This window comes from Tupaia chinensis, unplaced genomic scaffold (assembly GCF_000334495.1).
Source record: "Tupaia chinensis unplaced genomic scaffold, TupChi_1.0 Scaffold000452_1, whole genome shotgun sequence".
NCBI classification, from domain to species: domain Eukaryota; kingdom Metazoa; phylum Chordata; class Mammalia; order Scandentia; family Tupaiidae; genus Tupaia; species Tupaia belangeri.
Window position 1 is genome coordinate 123,044 of NW_006159959.1, and position 17,278 is coordinate 140,321.

The window sequence follows — 17,278 nt, forward strand, 5'->3', positions numbered from 1 at the left end:
TAGTTACAATAAATAATATTTCCATTTGGGAATTATAACTTAAAGGCAATTTTTTTATTCTACTCTGAATGTCAGTATATTAAAATACGTGTTTCTTCCTTGGAAATTTATTTTATCTAATTGGTAGTCATTTTCTTTATTCTGAGATAATCTATATTTGTTTTAGGAACTAAATCAGATGTAGGAAAATGTAGTGCGTATTAACTTGTATGAGCTTCCTATTGAATGAGTGGGGAAATTTGCATATAAGCTGAATAACTGGAGGTTGCATCTTCTGTTAGCTATTCTGCATTTACAAAAGCACCTACTGAAGTTTGATCCCAAATTCATATTTAATGTATTTATCATCTTATTTCATGCTTAGTCTCTAGAAATATTTACTAAAAAGATACTTTAAATTTCATTCTGCAGTAATACATTTGTATTTATTTAAATGTGGTAAATGAAAAAAATACTGTGCCATCACTTGCGTGGTAAACAGTATTTGGCATTTTTCCATGAGACCAGAGGGGGCATGATGGTTAAGGGACTCCCATGTGGTCAACTGTGGTTTGAGTTCCAGACCCAGCAGCTTGAGTGCGTACATGCCCAAACTCCAAAGAAGAGAATGGAGAAAAAGGAAGTGTGGTGTGGCAATCCCCCTTTAAGGGGTAATTTCTCACTTTCTTTTTGTCTCTCTGGTGAGTGGATGCAACTTAATGCAAAAATCTGTTTTAAAATAGAAAGTATTGGGAACCAGCAGTTAGCATAATGGCTATGTCGCTGGACTCCCACGTAGTTGATCGCGGTTCGTGTCCCGGACCCGGTGGCTTAAAACTCACGCTGGGTGCGTGTGCATGAGTGCCCAAGATCCCGAGAGGAGAATGAAGGAGAAGGGGTTGCGGCATGACCATCCCCCCTGGGGGGTGATTTCTTGCTTCCTGTCTCTATGTCTCTCACAGTCTGTCTGGCAAGCACACGCATCCTATAGCAAAAAACCTTTCAAAAAAATATTTGCCATTATCTATTGGAAATATTTCACATATGTTATCTGTCTGGAAATTTAGAAAGAAGATTTACATGTTTATTTCTTAGAAAGTTCTAATAAATGAAACATGCCAGCTAATTTCATGTAAAATATTTTGCTAGGCTTGTATTTTATCTTTTATAATCAAAGGCTTTGAAATGTTTTTAATAGTAAGCTTTTGAATTTTAAAACATCTTTTGAATTGTAAAACTATCTTGCATTAAACACTGGAGGAAATCGTAAAATTATTTTTTCTTTTTTTGGACAAGGCAGAGATTTCCTTTCATTCATTTTTCTTGAAAATAACACATATTAGAATATTTTCCTATCTGCTCTCTGAAAAATGTTATGTGTTCTGGTAAGAAAATATTTTGTCAGTTAACTTACTTATGGGTTTAGAAGATAAAGTCTTTAATAAGAATGTTTTGTAATAAGGAAAAAAAATACTACATGATCCCTAAGAAGATGATATGACTTGAAGAAAATATATAGAAAACTGCATTTCTTAGTGTGCATGTCCTATTCAGAAGAGAAAATGGTCTATGGTATTTATAAAACCTTATGAAATTGCTCTAAGTGTATTTATATTTTCGTTAATTAAAAATATGGATAGAAGAAGCACACAATAATATTTTATTTTACATTATAATTTTAAAGTATACGTGATTTTAGTAACTGACGTATAGAAAAAAATAGGTATTTTCTTACAAATTGAATCACATTTACTAGAATGTGATCTTTAACCTGTAAAGATATATAGGTGTTTGCGGACAGCCTCATGGTCTGTTGGTTAAGGGAACTGGATACTACACATTCACACAGTTTGAATGTTGGCCCCAGCGGCTTAACAAACATGATGGCACATGTATTTAAATGCCCAAAATCTCAACAGGTAGAGAAAGGGAGAAGAGGGGACTGTGGCATGACCATACCCCATTTTGGGGTGCTGGGATGCTTTTTCCTTCTTCTTCTCTTTGTATCTCTGTTTCTCATGAACACATGTGTCTGCTGGCAAATAAAAAAAAATATTTATATATGTATTTGTGATCACCTTTAGTAACTTTTTTGCATACATATCTCTATTCCTCTTGTCAAAAAATAATAATCACAATGTTAAAGAGCCCAGCAAACAGAAAATTTCTTCTCTTTCTCTTTTCTTTTTCTTTTTAAGTTTCTTATATATGATGGGTGCACTTTCCAGAGAGACAGAGACAGAAAAACAGAAAGCAAGAAATCACTTCCAGGGGGAATGGCCTCGCTGCAATCCCTTCTCCTCCATTCTCCTCTTCGGATTTTGAGCACACATGCATACACGTGCCCGACATGAGTTTTTAGCTGCTGGGTTCAGGACTTGAACTATGGTCAAATAGAGGTTTTATCTTTCATATTCTATGCTTTATTCTATTGGCTCATAGGGATAGTGAACCAATTATTACCCAGCTCTCAGATTTTGTAGGTTACTCAGCTGAATGTTTAACACATTTTTTTGGATGGTCATCAGTTAAAATGCAGAGTCATGAAGACCAGCAGGTGGCATAGTGGTTAAGGCTCTGGACTCCACATTGGTCAACCACAGCTTGTCCTAGATGCAGTGGCTTAAAACTCACACTGGGAATGTGTGCTTACATGCCCAAAATCCTGAAAGGAGAATGGAGGAGACGGGATTGCAGCATGGCCATCCTCCTGGATGGTGATTTCTCACTTTCTCTCTCTCCATGTCTGTCTGTCTTTCAGGCAAGCACAAGCATCCTATAGTAAAAATCTCTCAAAACAGAACAAAACACACACACACACACACACACACACACACACAAGTCATAAAACTAGACCACAGTGGGACCAAGATAATGATAGTGTCCAAGATTATACCACTCTCTGATGTTAGATTCATTTTTAAAAATTTGTTATTTACATTATTACATCACTATATGTTATGGAATAATCTCCACACATTTAGTAAATAAATACTATTCCAATTACTGTTCAGATTGAGTACTGGCAGTAGAGAAAAAGTGTTCACTACTAGCTTTTGCACCATTTTTTAAAAAGAACACTAAATTAAAATTGTATAATTTGGAACTGAAGAATTTCAAGATATTTACTACAGAATATACTGAGTATTACTAATATTTTTTGTTGTCTTTGCTAATTTTTACAAGGACAAATAATCTAGAATCATAAACTTTTAAAAAGTCAATTTTTTCTTCAGTACAATGTTTGGAGATATTCTTAAAAATAAGAATAAAATTATTATCGAATTCTCATGTTTTTAATATTAACTTTGGGGATACTTGAAGTAACTGAACATTAAATAATATCATATTTATCTCATAATGTACTTAGTTTGGAAGTATTTTGGCAATTGGTCATAGCTATTATGTTATTCATTTACTATGTATTTATTTAATTTGCCAGAGGGCATTTGTGCTTGCCAGAAACAGAAAAAGAAGAAAAGTGAGACAATATCTCCCATGGTGGATAGTCACATCATAATCCCTTTTCCTTTTGAAATTTTGAGCACACACATATTGACTTGGAGTGTTTTTCAAGTTCCCAGTCTGGTATTTGAACTGTGCAGTCAGCCATGTGGGATCCAGCCACTTAAACCACCACTGCATCTACTGACCTGCTATTATTTTAATATGACTTAGTTACTAATTGACAAAATAAAAGATCCCTCCTTTGGACTATGTAATTGGCATATATAGGTAAATACTTTTTTTATTACTTCCTTACAATTGGATTATCACTGTGAGGAATAGAGGAAATAAATCAAGGAAAAAAAATAAAAGAATGAGAAAGAAAAATTGAAAGCTCGCTCAATAAAAGAAATGGCAGTGTAAGTTCTCATCATAATTAATGAGTTCAATTAAGCAGTGATGGTAAAAAATAAACAAACAAAATACAGAACATACATATAAAACAATATTACCAAGCTGGTAAATACAAATACAGTATTCTCCACAACTGTGAAGCAAAACAGAAGAAAATAAAGGACTTTGTTCAAAAATGTTTGCTTGGGTAACTGACAGCGTATCTGTTTATAAGAAATAATAGTAAATTACTGCATCAACAATTTTTAAATACCCAGTCTAGACTGAAGGGAAAGGAGAGCCTAGTATGTTTAGGGATATATAATAAAAATGTCTTATGGTAAGTACATTAACAGTCGTATCTAAGAGAAGTACATAGGAGCATGTTCGGAAGGGCATTAATTCAAGAATAAAGAATTAAACAGTATCTTTTAGCTCTTCATATTATAGAAAAATATTTAATAATTTAAAAATGTGGTAGAAGAACTTTCAATTTGTATCTTAGAATGTGTCATTTTCTTCAAGGAGGCTTAATAGAATTGACAGTGGGAGAAAGAAGTCTATTTTTTAATAATGATTAAGGTCAGAATAATGAGGGTCTGAATAAAGTTATAATAATAAGATTGAGGATGAAAATGGACAGATTGTGATTGATTACTAGAGGTAGTAATGAGGAAGATAGTATATTTAGAAGGATCACTAAGTCAATGGCTTGAGTGATTGCATAAATGGAGGGGCCATCAAAGAAGATGAATTTTAAATAATGAGTTCAACTTTTATTTGGGGACAGTGCTGCAAAGCAGATTGAATATATTGATGTTACTCTTAAAAAGAATTCAAGGTTAAAGTCCAAATCTGACAGAAATCACCAAGGGAAGGCCCATAATAAGAACTGAAGAAAACTTAAGACTTCATTTAGTCATTTAAGGCTAAGAAGAAGGAAAAATACCCAATAGTGAAGGTTGAGAATGAGTTTGAAAGATTGGAAGAGAACCATCTAGGGGACTTCCAGAAGCGATAGTGGTAGAAAGGAAATTCCACAACAACAAAAAATGATTAGCTATAGCAATTATCACACAAATATTCAGATTTTTTTTTTTCTAAAGGAGCATTAAGAGCTGGGTATAGATCAGTGGACTGGAGATCTTAATGGATATCAGGGTTATAGGATTTGGTAATACTAGAAAGAGCAAGCTTGAAAATTAGGAAGAGATAATCAGAGAATCGGAAGTATGCCAATATTGTTATGACTAAGCATACCAAGTCTGCTTTAGTGTGTTACCTGGAGAACGAGTAGTTGAAATAGGAATCACCCTATCATTGGTGGAAATAAATTACTAGGAAACTGGAGAGTAATTAGTTTGTTAAATGACAATCAGAATTATAATTCCTCTACATACATCTGTATCAAAGCTTGAGTTTTGAAAGGGCAACAAGGGAGAATGTCTTATGAAAACAATGAGAAGCCCTGCCATTTTTGGCCCAGTGATACTAAGGCTGGAATAAAAAGAAAAAATACGAGAGTGGCGAGCCAAAAGAACATGTTGTCAAGGTAGAGCCAGTTTTATGTTAGAGTAAGAAAATGGATGGATTTTCAGTTAGAAATTTCTGCGTCTCATGAAATTCATCTAATTTTGCAACTTATTTTTTCATATGTAATCCTGTAATGATATTTGGGAAATGTAGTTTTCAGCACTGTAAGCTTTGCAGTACTGAAAAAGTTCTGAGGGGGTGGGAATTGATTAGAGTGACAACTAATCATATTCAACCCAATTATGGTATTCCTTTTAAATCTTGCAAACTTGCCCAATTGAAGGGGACTTAAACTCCTTCTATCATCTGCTTCACATTTGTAAAATGTTATTTCTATCCTCCTCAGACTCAATTCACAATCCAAGCAGGTTGGTAGAGCCTCCATCAACATGTGTTCTTTTCATGAAAAAAGGAAAGGGGAAAGCAGGAAATTGCTGAAATGTATACCCCCTAGCTGACTAAGCAGCCTTCCACAAACACTTCTTTTTTTATTATCTCACTGATTGCAATTCAAATAGCCACATTTATCTGCAGTAGATGATAGGAATGTATTATTTTGGCTAAGGACATACTTTATTGGATAAAATTAGGATTCTATTTCTAAGAAAAAAAGGGTAGAGCATATTTGAAAGGTTTCTATCTTATTGTTGCACTGGGATAATAAGAGTGCTTTAGGAACAACTGTGACAGCATCCTTGGTAGAACATTGCTGCATGATACTGGACTTAGACCGGAAACCCAGGTTTGGACCTTGGGTCAACCTAAACATACAGGGCATGCTGTGATACATGTGATCATGGCTGATTTAGAGGCTGAGGGGAGGGTTACAGTGTGGAAAGACCCTATCTTGGGACCCTCTTTCTCTCTCTCTCTCATGAGAATTTTTTTTTTTTTTTTTTTTTTTTTTTTGAGAAAACTTGTGAAGGATTTACGTGGAATTACCCTTTAGCTCTATCTTCTTGTTGGGGGAGAAATGACAGTGACTAAGATCTGGCTTCTTTTATTTAACGGGCTTATCATTTAGGGCCGGATGGTAGTCCAGTGATAAAATTCAGTGCTCCATGAGGATGACGTACATGAGATTACTGTCCAGAAACCTTTCTGAGTATGCTGGGCTTATATATGCCCATGATCTGGGGCTGCCTGAAGCTAGGGGGTGGGGTGGGGTAGATTTCAGTGTAGAGACTGTTGATGGTGCTGCCTGTCTATCTCTGTCTCCCTTTCTCTCTCTTATATGGAAAATTAAACTTTTAAAATGGCTTAAAAGTAGTGTGGTGGTTAAGACGCTGTATTCCACAGGTCTAACCCCCTGGTTCAAGTCCCAGACCTAGCGACTTGAAAAAATACACCAGCGGTGTGCATACATGCCTGCAATCCTGAAAAGAGAATGGAGGAGAGGGGATTGTGATGTGGCCATTTTCCCTAGAGGGTGATTTCTTACTTTCCCTTTTTTTGTCACTCTCTGTCTCTCTCGCAAATTCAATCTCCCTAGGGGGGAAAAAATCTAAAAAGGAAAAAAAAAAGGCTTACTATTAGATAACTACACTATAATGTTGAGAATATAAATCATACTGAGGAATAAAAACCGTATACATGTTATAAACTAAAATAGAAGTGATAAAATAAATAATAGATAGATGTGTTAAATATATGTATAGCAATTAATCTCAGTGGTCCTGTATTATAAGAAATCTTTGACTGTTTATACACAATGTGCATGCATTAATTCTCATATATAAAATTGTATTATTTCTAACAGACATTGTTTCTTTTTCATTGTTGTTTAGAATTTTGCCATAGGGTATGTTTGCTTGCTGGAGAGAGAAAACGGCAGAGAGATACAGACAGGGAAAGTGAGAAATAACCCTCAGGAGGTGTGGCCATGCTTAAATCCCTTCTCCATTACCCCCCCCCGGGAATTTGGGCATGCACACACATGTGCGTGGCATGAGGTTTAGGGTTGGATGTGTGGGACTTGAACCACAGTCAGCCATTTCGGAGTTCAGTACCTTAACCACTATGACAACTAATGACCCCAAAATTGTTTGCTTCATAATCTTGTATAGTATTAGTAGAAAATTAATCCTTCGTAGCAATGTTACGTGATAAGGATATAGTGATCAAAATGAACATGAGTTTATGTTTAAGAGACTAACCATCCTATGGGGAAAAGCAAACAATCAAACAAACAAACAAACAAACAAACAAAAATCCTGACCAAGAATATTTGCTTAAGAGGATATATATCTAGTGTTATGTAAACATACAGAAGAGGGATCTATGGTGTGATGCATGGAGTAGACATTGTAAGGGGCTCTGAAGGAACTGATGTTTACACTGAGTCCCAAAGCATACTTCTGATCTAAGGAAGTAAAGAAAAAATGAAATACATTAATAGATAAGGAGAGGAACAAACAGGCCTTGAAAAGAAAGAGTGAAGGAAAGTCAATGGCAGAAGATGAAAATATGAAGTTTAGATACATTGGGAGCATGATTTTGGACTTTATGTTAAAAGTGATAAAGACATTGGTGTATTCTAAGTAGGAACAGAATGTGTTAAGATTTACATTTTATAGAGACCAGTAGTTGACATAATGGTTATGTCGCTGGACTCCCACATAATTGACCGCGGTTCGTGTCCTGGACCTGGTGGCTTAAACTCACGCCGGGCGCGTGTGCATGTACGCCCAAGATCCCGAGAAGAGAATAAAGGAGAAGGGATTGTGGCATGACCATCCCCCCTGGGGGGTGATTTCTCGCTTTCTGTCTTTCTGTCTCTCTCTGTCTGTCTGGTGAGCGCACACTCCTTATAGCAAAAACCTCTCAAAAAAAAAAAAAGATTTACATTTTATAAAAGTTTCTTCTTAACATATACTAGAATTCAAAGTAGAAGAGCAAGTTAAAAGCAGGACATCCTTAGAAGATGGTTGACTGGCTGAATTTAGTCTAGTAGTGGTTATCCAGGTGAACAGCATAGATAGGTAATGTGCTAGAGACTTTTCACTAGGTATTGTTGGAATTAGAGAACACTGGGAGAGAAGCAAAGGGGTAACTGAAAGGTAGAAAAAAGCGGAGATCCATGTAATAGAGAGTTTGATGTTGTCAAAGTATAGGGAAGATTAAAACACTTGAGTAATTAAAGTGGAAGAGAAAGATTAGTTGATTTAGAGAATTTAGAAATAGATTTTGAGATGATAGGGGAATAATGCTGAATAGGGTGCAGGTTAAAAAAAAAGAGAGAGAGAGAGGTTATAAAGCAGGGAAGACCCTCAATTGCGATTATAAGAACTTTCTTTATGTGGAAATAAAATCAGGGCCAAGTGGCAAACCTTCAGTGAAAGGGTTAGCTAGTTGGTTGAAAGTCAACCAGTACCACCCACTATGAGAAGAGGACCTCACAAAATAGCTAAAACAAAATTTCTTTATATGTATATATTTCATAAAAATGTGGAGTAGTTACATCATTGAGGAGCAAAGAGGTCCAGTTCTAGCTTTTCACACTTTAATAGGTGATGTAGAAACAAATAGATTTTTATAAAAAGTGACAATTTTCAATACCATTCAAAGTGTAAAAGTGGTGGAAGAGTGTGGAAGAGTCCTTTCTAGTGTGAACTGGACAGAGGGCTACTGTAAGGAAGGATGAGGAAAAGAAGGGCTCTTCTCTCATCAAAGCTAGGGTGACCAGGTAATATGCCATCAACATTCACAATTACATTCATGAAGTGGGCTTCAAAAACATGGGATCCAGAGATTTGCCATGAAGAATATGGGTATGCCAGATGTGCCATTGACACCAGGCTCAACAAAGCTGTCTGGAACAAAGGAATAAGGGATATCTTATCCTACATTTGGGCATGGAGTGATAGTCCAGAAAATGTATGAGCTCTATACATTAATTATCTGTATACGTCATCACCTGTTTTAAAAGTCTGCCAATGCGGGGATAGACACAGTGTAACAGATCCACATGGGGAGGATCACTGATTTGTATCTTGAGACCTCTCTGAGTATGCCAGACATGTGGATGCCCATGATCTAGGGTTGGTTGAAACAAAGGGTAGATCACGACATCAAAACCACGTTGTGGGGACCAGCAGTTAGCGTAATGGCTATGTTGCTGGACTCCCACGTGGTCGACTGTGGTTCGTGTCCCGGCCCCGGGGGCTTAAAACTCACGCTGGGCGCATGTGCGTGTGTGCCCAAGATCCCGAGAGTAGAATGGAGGAGAAGGGATTGCGGCATGACCATCCCCCCTGGGGGGTGATTTCTCGCTTTCTGTCTCTCTGTCTGGCGAGCGCATGCGCCCTATAGCAAAAACCTCTAAAAAAAAAAAAAAAAAAAAAAAGGGAAAACCACGTTGTGGATATTATCTCTCTGTTTCTGTGTATCTCTTTGTCTCTCCCTCATGAAAGAACAACATAAATAAATTTAAAACTCTACAAGTTAGAGAACTAACAGTTGATCATTAAAGTTATAAAACCATAATTTATTTATAATCATATAAGAAGGTTTAAAAAGATGAAGAGATTCCAAGAAGACCGTTTTAGAATGATTTTGAATCCGCATAATATGAAAATAACTTTATGAGAAGAAATATGACCAACCGATCTTCTATATAGAGTGGTGAAAAGGAAAATAAGAAAAATTTAGTGTATATTTTGCTTTCACCAGTTTGTAAGAGAATTATTTCTAGCTGAAAATATTTCAAATTACTTAGTTAAATCACCTTAACATTTAAAGTTCTGAGATGTGTAGAGTACATATCTTCAATTAATATTGCTTATATCCTGAAATGTTCTCAGTAGAGTTTCTTTTTGGTTATATATTCAGCCTGACTCAAGGAATTTTTGTTAACATTTGCCAATTCCTTTATATTTCATATAAAATCTACTTGTTATTTTCAAGTGAAAATATAGCAGTACCTCATTGTAATTTTTGTTCGATATCAGATTCGAACTAAATACAGCTTGGAATTATTTTTTTTTTAAAAGAAGATAAATGATTTTCTACTTTAAAAAATGATCTATTGAACGAAGGAGTTTTGCCAAGTGCTCTCATTTATTGTTCTTGCTCTAGTGATGAAGTATCAGTACAGAAGAACAGTACATTTTCTGTACAGTTTAGTATCTGTACAGAAAAACAGTGTACATGCCATTTTTCAGTTTGTGCTTTAAATGTTGGCTGTTTTGTTAGTAAACATGTCTTTATTAAGACATTGCTACAAGTAACCACAAACCAAGAGACCCCAATGTAAAAAGACTTGTCAAGCTTCAGCTTTCACTATGTTTTTATAGTACTATGATATTAATGGAGATTCATGGCCCAAGGAATTAGCTAAAAAACAACATGAGGAGTCAGCAGGTGGCATGGTGGTTAAAGCTCTCAACTCCCACTTGGACCTGATAGCTTGAAACGTATGCGGGGTGTGTGTGCATGCATGCCTTAAATTCCAAGAGGAGAATGGAAGAGAAGGTATTGCAGTGTGGCTATCTCCCCTGGGGATGATTTCTTGCTTTCTATCTCCCTGTCTCTGTCTCTCTAGTGAGCACACAAGTCCAAGAGTGAAAATCTCTTAAAAATATTATAAAGAGTTAGTATGTACTTCATATTTTGTCAATTTTTGAAAAAAGTAAAAATAGAATCATATAATTAAAAAATGTACTTGAGGGAAAATTCATGAATGACTTTTACTACTGTTTTTACAGCTCTTTTAAGAATCAGTACACCTTCTTCATGAGAAATGTCATTATTTGGGTTCACAATGAGTTGCAATAGAAATCTTTGGTTATTAATACAATCCTAGTGAGGAAATTAGATGAATAAACGTTTTAAGAGTGCCAGTATAGAGTTTAGCTTATATGTAGGTCTGTTTTGTCAGTCTTTTTACTTCTGCCAGTTTCATGTATATAGACATATGGCTAATAACTAATGAACATATGAGAATTAGATAACATACAATGTTATTAAATATATCTAAATGAATACCATTGCGAATACAAAGATATGCTTTCCTTGCGTCTGATAGGCAGCAGTACCTTCTGTTGCTATCTGGAGTCAGCGTGTTTGTATTGTTTAATAGCTGTGAAGGGCAAACTGTGGAGCTACTTGGGGAACTCGACAGTGAAAACTATTTTACTGCAAAGTCTAAGAGCTGTTACCTTTTTATTTGGCTTTATTCATGAACACCTGTTGTAAGTATATGTTACCTGCACTGTTACTGCTAAAAATATGGAACACCATATGTGAAATATATGGAAAGGAATAAAAAATTGGTGAACAAATGGAAACACTAAATTTGTAGTATTTTTTTTTCCTGCAGTTTATTCCACATTTCCAAGCCTAGTAGAGAAAAGAATGATATTCAACTTTAATTATACACACCAAAGCATGATGTGTCCCAGAATTGTAGTGGTAACAAATGCAAGGGCAATAAAAATAATTATAGTTCTAAATTAAACTTATACCAAAAAAAAAGTTACTTAAATTCAGACACAAACAAAGTCATTTCTTAAGTGAATTTGGTAGTTTCTTATAAGAAGTTCTTTTTCGAATTGTTGCTTTAATTTTAGTTTTGACGTGTGACTTCTAGTAAGCGCAAGGCTACTTTTAGCAAAAAAGGGAAGAAGTTCCTCCTATTCTAAACCAAACTCCAAATTTTGTTGTCCTAATCAAAGATTTTCTCACCTCATAGTGAAGTTCAGGGTTCAGTAAGCCTTGTGGTAGCCTTTACTTTCTGCAAAAATTTGCTTTGCAATGACCCACATGTATTATATATTAGAATCTTCACCTGGTGATGGAGAGAACTCTAAAAGCATATTAGGTTTTCCAAAGGAACACACTTCTCTGGAATCTTATTTTATTTCCCCAGGGCTACAAACCGTGGATGTAATACAATAGATAGGGAAAACACCTTTCTTGTCTGGTTCCTAATGACTTCCAAGTTTCACCTTTGGGTGGAGCTGGAGATTTTTATCCTCATAGCAACATACGAGCCAGTTTTATGCCCAAAATTTGGAGAGGAATATGGAGAAGAAAGGCAATCCCTTGTGGTCATCCTCCCTGAGGAGGTGATTTCTCACTTTCTCTCTTTTCCTGTCTCTCTCCATCTCTCTTTCCAGAGACCACATGTGCCCTATAGAGAAAAATTATACGCAAAAATCTTTGACTCTATCATCTCTGGATACAGAAGAGCAAGTTATTTATGTATTCATTTTTTTAATTTGCCAGAGTTGCTGCTGTACTATTGAGAGAGAGAAAGAGAGAGAGAGAGAGACCTGTACTGTTGAGAGAGAGAGAGAGAGACAGAGGAACCAACTCCCGTGGAGCGTGGTCAAATCACAATCCCTTCTCCTTTTTCTCTTTCTCATTTTGGGACTTGGGTGCCCAGCATGTTTTTCAATTGCAGGATCCAAGATTCAACCACATAGTAGTTCATATGGAATTCCAGCTGCCTTAACTACAATGCCATCAGCTGGCCCAAGAACATATACATGCACACACACACACACACACACACACACACACACACACATTTAATTTATTTATTAAGGTTTCTGTCATTGGGTATGCATGCTCCCTGGAGAGACAGAGACAGTTAAAGGGAAAGTGAGAAATCACCGCTTACCCCCAATGGAGGTGGCCACACCACCGTTTCTTCTCCTGAATTCTCCTTCTGGGAGTTTAGGCATGCACTTACACACACCCAGTGTGAGTTCCAAGCCACTGGACCTGGGACTGAAACCACAGTTGGCCATATGGGAGCATAGCCCCATAACCATCATGCCACCTGCTGGCCTCAAAATAATATATTTTAAGTGCTCTCCTAAATTTTATTTGTGCAAAAACATTATGGCATTTTTTACTTTAGCAATTCTTTCAACTGCTTTCATCACATTTAAGGCATTCTAAATTTAATCGACAGCCATCTCCATTGAATGGCCTTTCTTGCATTCTTGTCTTAATATGGTATATGTTCTTAGAATTTTTACATTAGGGACACAGCAGAGGCATAATAGTTACGTTGTTGTACTCCCATGTAGTCAACTATGGTTCAAGTCCTAGACCCAGTGGCTTAAAACTGATGCCAGGCATATGTGCATGCATACCGAAAATCCCAAAAGGACCCTGTAGGAGAAAGGATTGCGGTGTGGCTATCCCCCATGAGGTGTGATTTCTCGCTTTCTGTCTCTCCGTCTCTTTCTGTCTCTCTGGTGAGCGCATTCACCCTATAGCAAAAATATCTTTAAAAATAAAAGAAGAGATTTTTTACATGAAAACCATATTATAATTCTTATTTAAAGTTTGAACACCAATGGAATTATCTAAATTGCATGTCAATACCTAACCTAAAACTTCATCTTAAATATTTTTCTTATTCTTTCTCTTTTCTGTTACTCTGACATATCATAATTAGAAATAGGTTTCTTTCTTAAAGGGACTATAGTTTTGTATAATGGATTTAAAGTTATTTCATTGTATTATATCTACTTCATTTTTCAAGCCACAATGTATCAGATAATTTTGTTTGTAGTTGTATATTAATCATATAATCACATTTATGTGATTAATATATACTTGTATGTCTGATTAAAATATTATTTAATATTGTTAGAGTTTATCTTTAGGAATCAAGAGTTGTATAGGTAATAATTATGCCAAATGTAGTTATGTGAATAAAAATTAACATTAAAATATAGAATATCACATCCTTTAATGTTCTGAGAAGGCATATAATTAAATTTGTATTTTAGTTTACTACAAAGTTATTATAAAGCAAATATATAGGAAACTGTTAAAAATGTTAAAGTGCATGGTTTCTGGATCTCAGTGACTGGATTACTATTTGTCTCAGTCTTTATATCCTTTGAAGTTTAAAGTGTACTATTTCCAACTGAGATGAAAACAATTATTCATTGTGGAGTTCAGTATCTTTATGGCACCCATTTGGTCTCAGTTTTCTAAAGGAAGATGTAACTGACAGGAAAAGAAATAAATTCACACCAAAAGACATAGTGAGCTTTTGGAGTCTATATTTTGTGTGCATGTGCCAATGTTGTAGTGCAAAAAAAGTCAATAAAATATATGCTATAATTTTGGTGTGGTAATTCAATTTTTCTTTTAACTTTTATTTTGGGGAGGATTTTGTGATAGAGTGCGTGCACATGCCAGAAAGACAGAGAGACAGAGAGACAGAAAGAGAAATCACCCCCCCATTGGGGGATGGCCATGCTGCAATCGCTTCTCCTCCATTCTCCTCTCAGGATCTTGGGCACACACGCACATGCGCCCAGCGTGAGTTTAAGTCATCAGGTCCAGAATTCGAACTATTGTCAATCACATGAGAGTCCAGCGACATAGCCATTATGCCAAGTACTGGTCCTGGCAATTCAATTTTAACATAAAAGAGGAATCTAATAAAAGTAAAAATCAGGAAATGTATTTTATCCCAATAAATGATACATTTGATAGAGCTAGCTCAGAGAAAATCTGTAAACTTAGGGAAATTTGACTTGGGAGTTTTCTGTAACCTCTATTTGTCTCAATAAATCTTCCCAACTGTTTTCTGAAATAGTTTTATTTATTTATTTATTTATTTTATTTATTTATTTATTTATTTATTTTTTAGGTTTTTGCTATAGGGCACATGTGCTTGCCAGAAAGACAGAGAGAGACAGAGAGACAGAAAGCAAGAAATCACCCCCAGGGGGGATGGCCACACCACAATCCCTTCTCCTCCATTCTTCTCTCGGGATCTAGGGCACACACACACATGTACCCAGTGTGTGTTTAAACCGCCAGGTCCGGGACTCGAACTGCGGTTGACTACATGGGAGTCCAGCGACATAGCCATTAAGCCAACTGCTGGTCCCTGTTCACTGACATCTTTAAGTTCTCCTGTCCAGGCTCTATTCTCCCTATATTTATATCTGCATTCTTTTCTATTAAAGTGTATTTATCTGTTAGAGCATCAGAAAAGTCAAGATGCATTTTTCTGTCTTTCTATGCAAAAATGAGTCATGACTTTCCTAATCCAATATTTCTTGCATGAGCGAAAGAGTGACAGAGAGAGAGCACCCATAACAAATACTTGACACAATTCTCACCCAGCTTCAGCTAACCTACAACCATGGGCACATGGATGTCTAGTATAATGTCAGGGGGTCCTTGCCATGTGGACCAGCCTTGCAAAGTGTAGAGTTTTATCTTTATAGTACCACCCAGTCCCTACATCTGTGTTATACTTTCCCAGGAGATTTTCCAGGGATGTTGATGCCTTTGATGCTATATACACATGGTGTATAGCATGGAAGGGTCAAGTGAATGCCAGGAGTCCTCAGAAAATACTTTAAGGGTATACAGCAATGCGAAACAATTTTTAAATGTTGGCTTCTATTTTATTAGTATTAGCTATGAATAAAGATGTGTATATTCAAGGTGTACATCTTGGGTTTTTACATGTGTACATAGTGTAATGATTAGTACAATAAAATTAATGAACACATTTATTACCTCATTCACTGTACCTTGATCCCCAGATCTTGTTCATCTTACACCTAAAAATGTGTACTCTTTGACCAACATCTTCCCACCCTACTCCTGTTGTTTTCTTTCTTTCTTTCTTTTTTTTTTTTTTTTTTTGAGAGGTTTTCACTATAGGGCATGTGCGCTTGCCAGACAGATAAAGAGAGACATAGAGACAGAAAGCGAGAAATCACCCCCCAGGGGGGATTGGTCACGCCGCAATCCCTTCTCCTCCATTCTACTCTCGGGATCTTGGGCACGCATGCACACGCGCCCAGCGTGAGTTTTAAGCCACTGGGTCCGGGACGTGAACTGCAGTCAACTACGTGGGAGTCCAGCGACATAGCCATTACGCTAACTGCTGATTCCTCCTACTACCGTTGTTAATAGCCCCTGTTCTACTTTCTGGTTCTATGACTGCTATTTTTTAAAAAAAGTATTTATTTAATTTCGTTTGTCATTGTTATTATATTTTAATTTGTTGTATGTCACCTGTGTTCATGAGAGAGAGAGAAAGAAGAGCAAGCCACCAGATCTGGGACTTGAACGATGGTCAGCCATGTTGAGCCCAACACCCTAAGCACCATACCACCTGCTGTTCCTGACTTCATCTTTTTAAAAATTCCACATGTAATGTGAAATCTTGCAATATTAGTATTTCTATATCTGACTTATTTAATTTCTTATAAAGTTCTCCAGGTTTATCTACATTATTGCAAATGTCAAGCATTCTTTCTCATAGCTAAGTAATATTCCATTATATATATGTGACTTTTCTGAACAATAGACTAGGCTTCATAACAGCATGACAGCTGGGTTCCAAGAACAGTAGTTCAAAAAACCATAAAACAAACACAAAAGCCCAGATCCCCAATGTGCAAAGGCTTGTGAACTCTCTGCTTTCATCATTTTCAAATTATTTTTGTAGCTGTAAGAGTTTTTAGTGGAGAATTTTAAAGACTGCATGAAGTGCTACCATGACAATTAGTTGAATCCAGAGTTCACATGACTATCTAGTTGTCTCTCTAATCAAGACATTAAAGAAATTTACAAAAATGTAAAGCAATATCACTCTTTTCACTTTTTTCTTGTTTTGGGAAATATATTTTTCATGAAAAATATGGTATTCCTCTTAACATATGTATTTATTATTGCTATTTTAAAGAAATAAATTAATAGTTACACATTTATCAATACATATTTCTGATTATAAATATCTGCATCCCACATAAGCAAAAGTTTGTTGGAGTTCTCTGTTTTCCTAGAGAGTTTTTTTTTTTTTTTTTTTCTATAGGGTGTGTGCTCTTGCCAGAGAGACAGGGAGAAAGTGTGAAATCACTACTCAGGAGGGATGGCCATGCTGCGATCCCTTCCCTTTTCCTTCATTCTCCCTTCTGGATCTTGG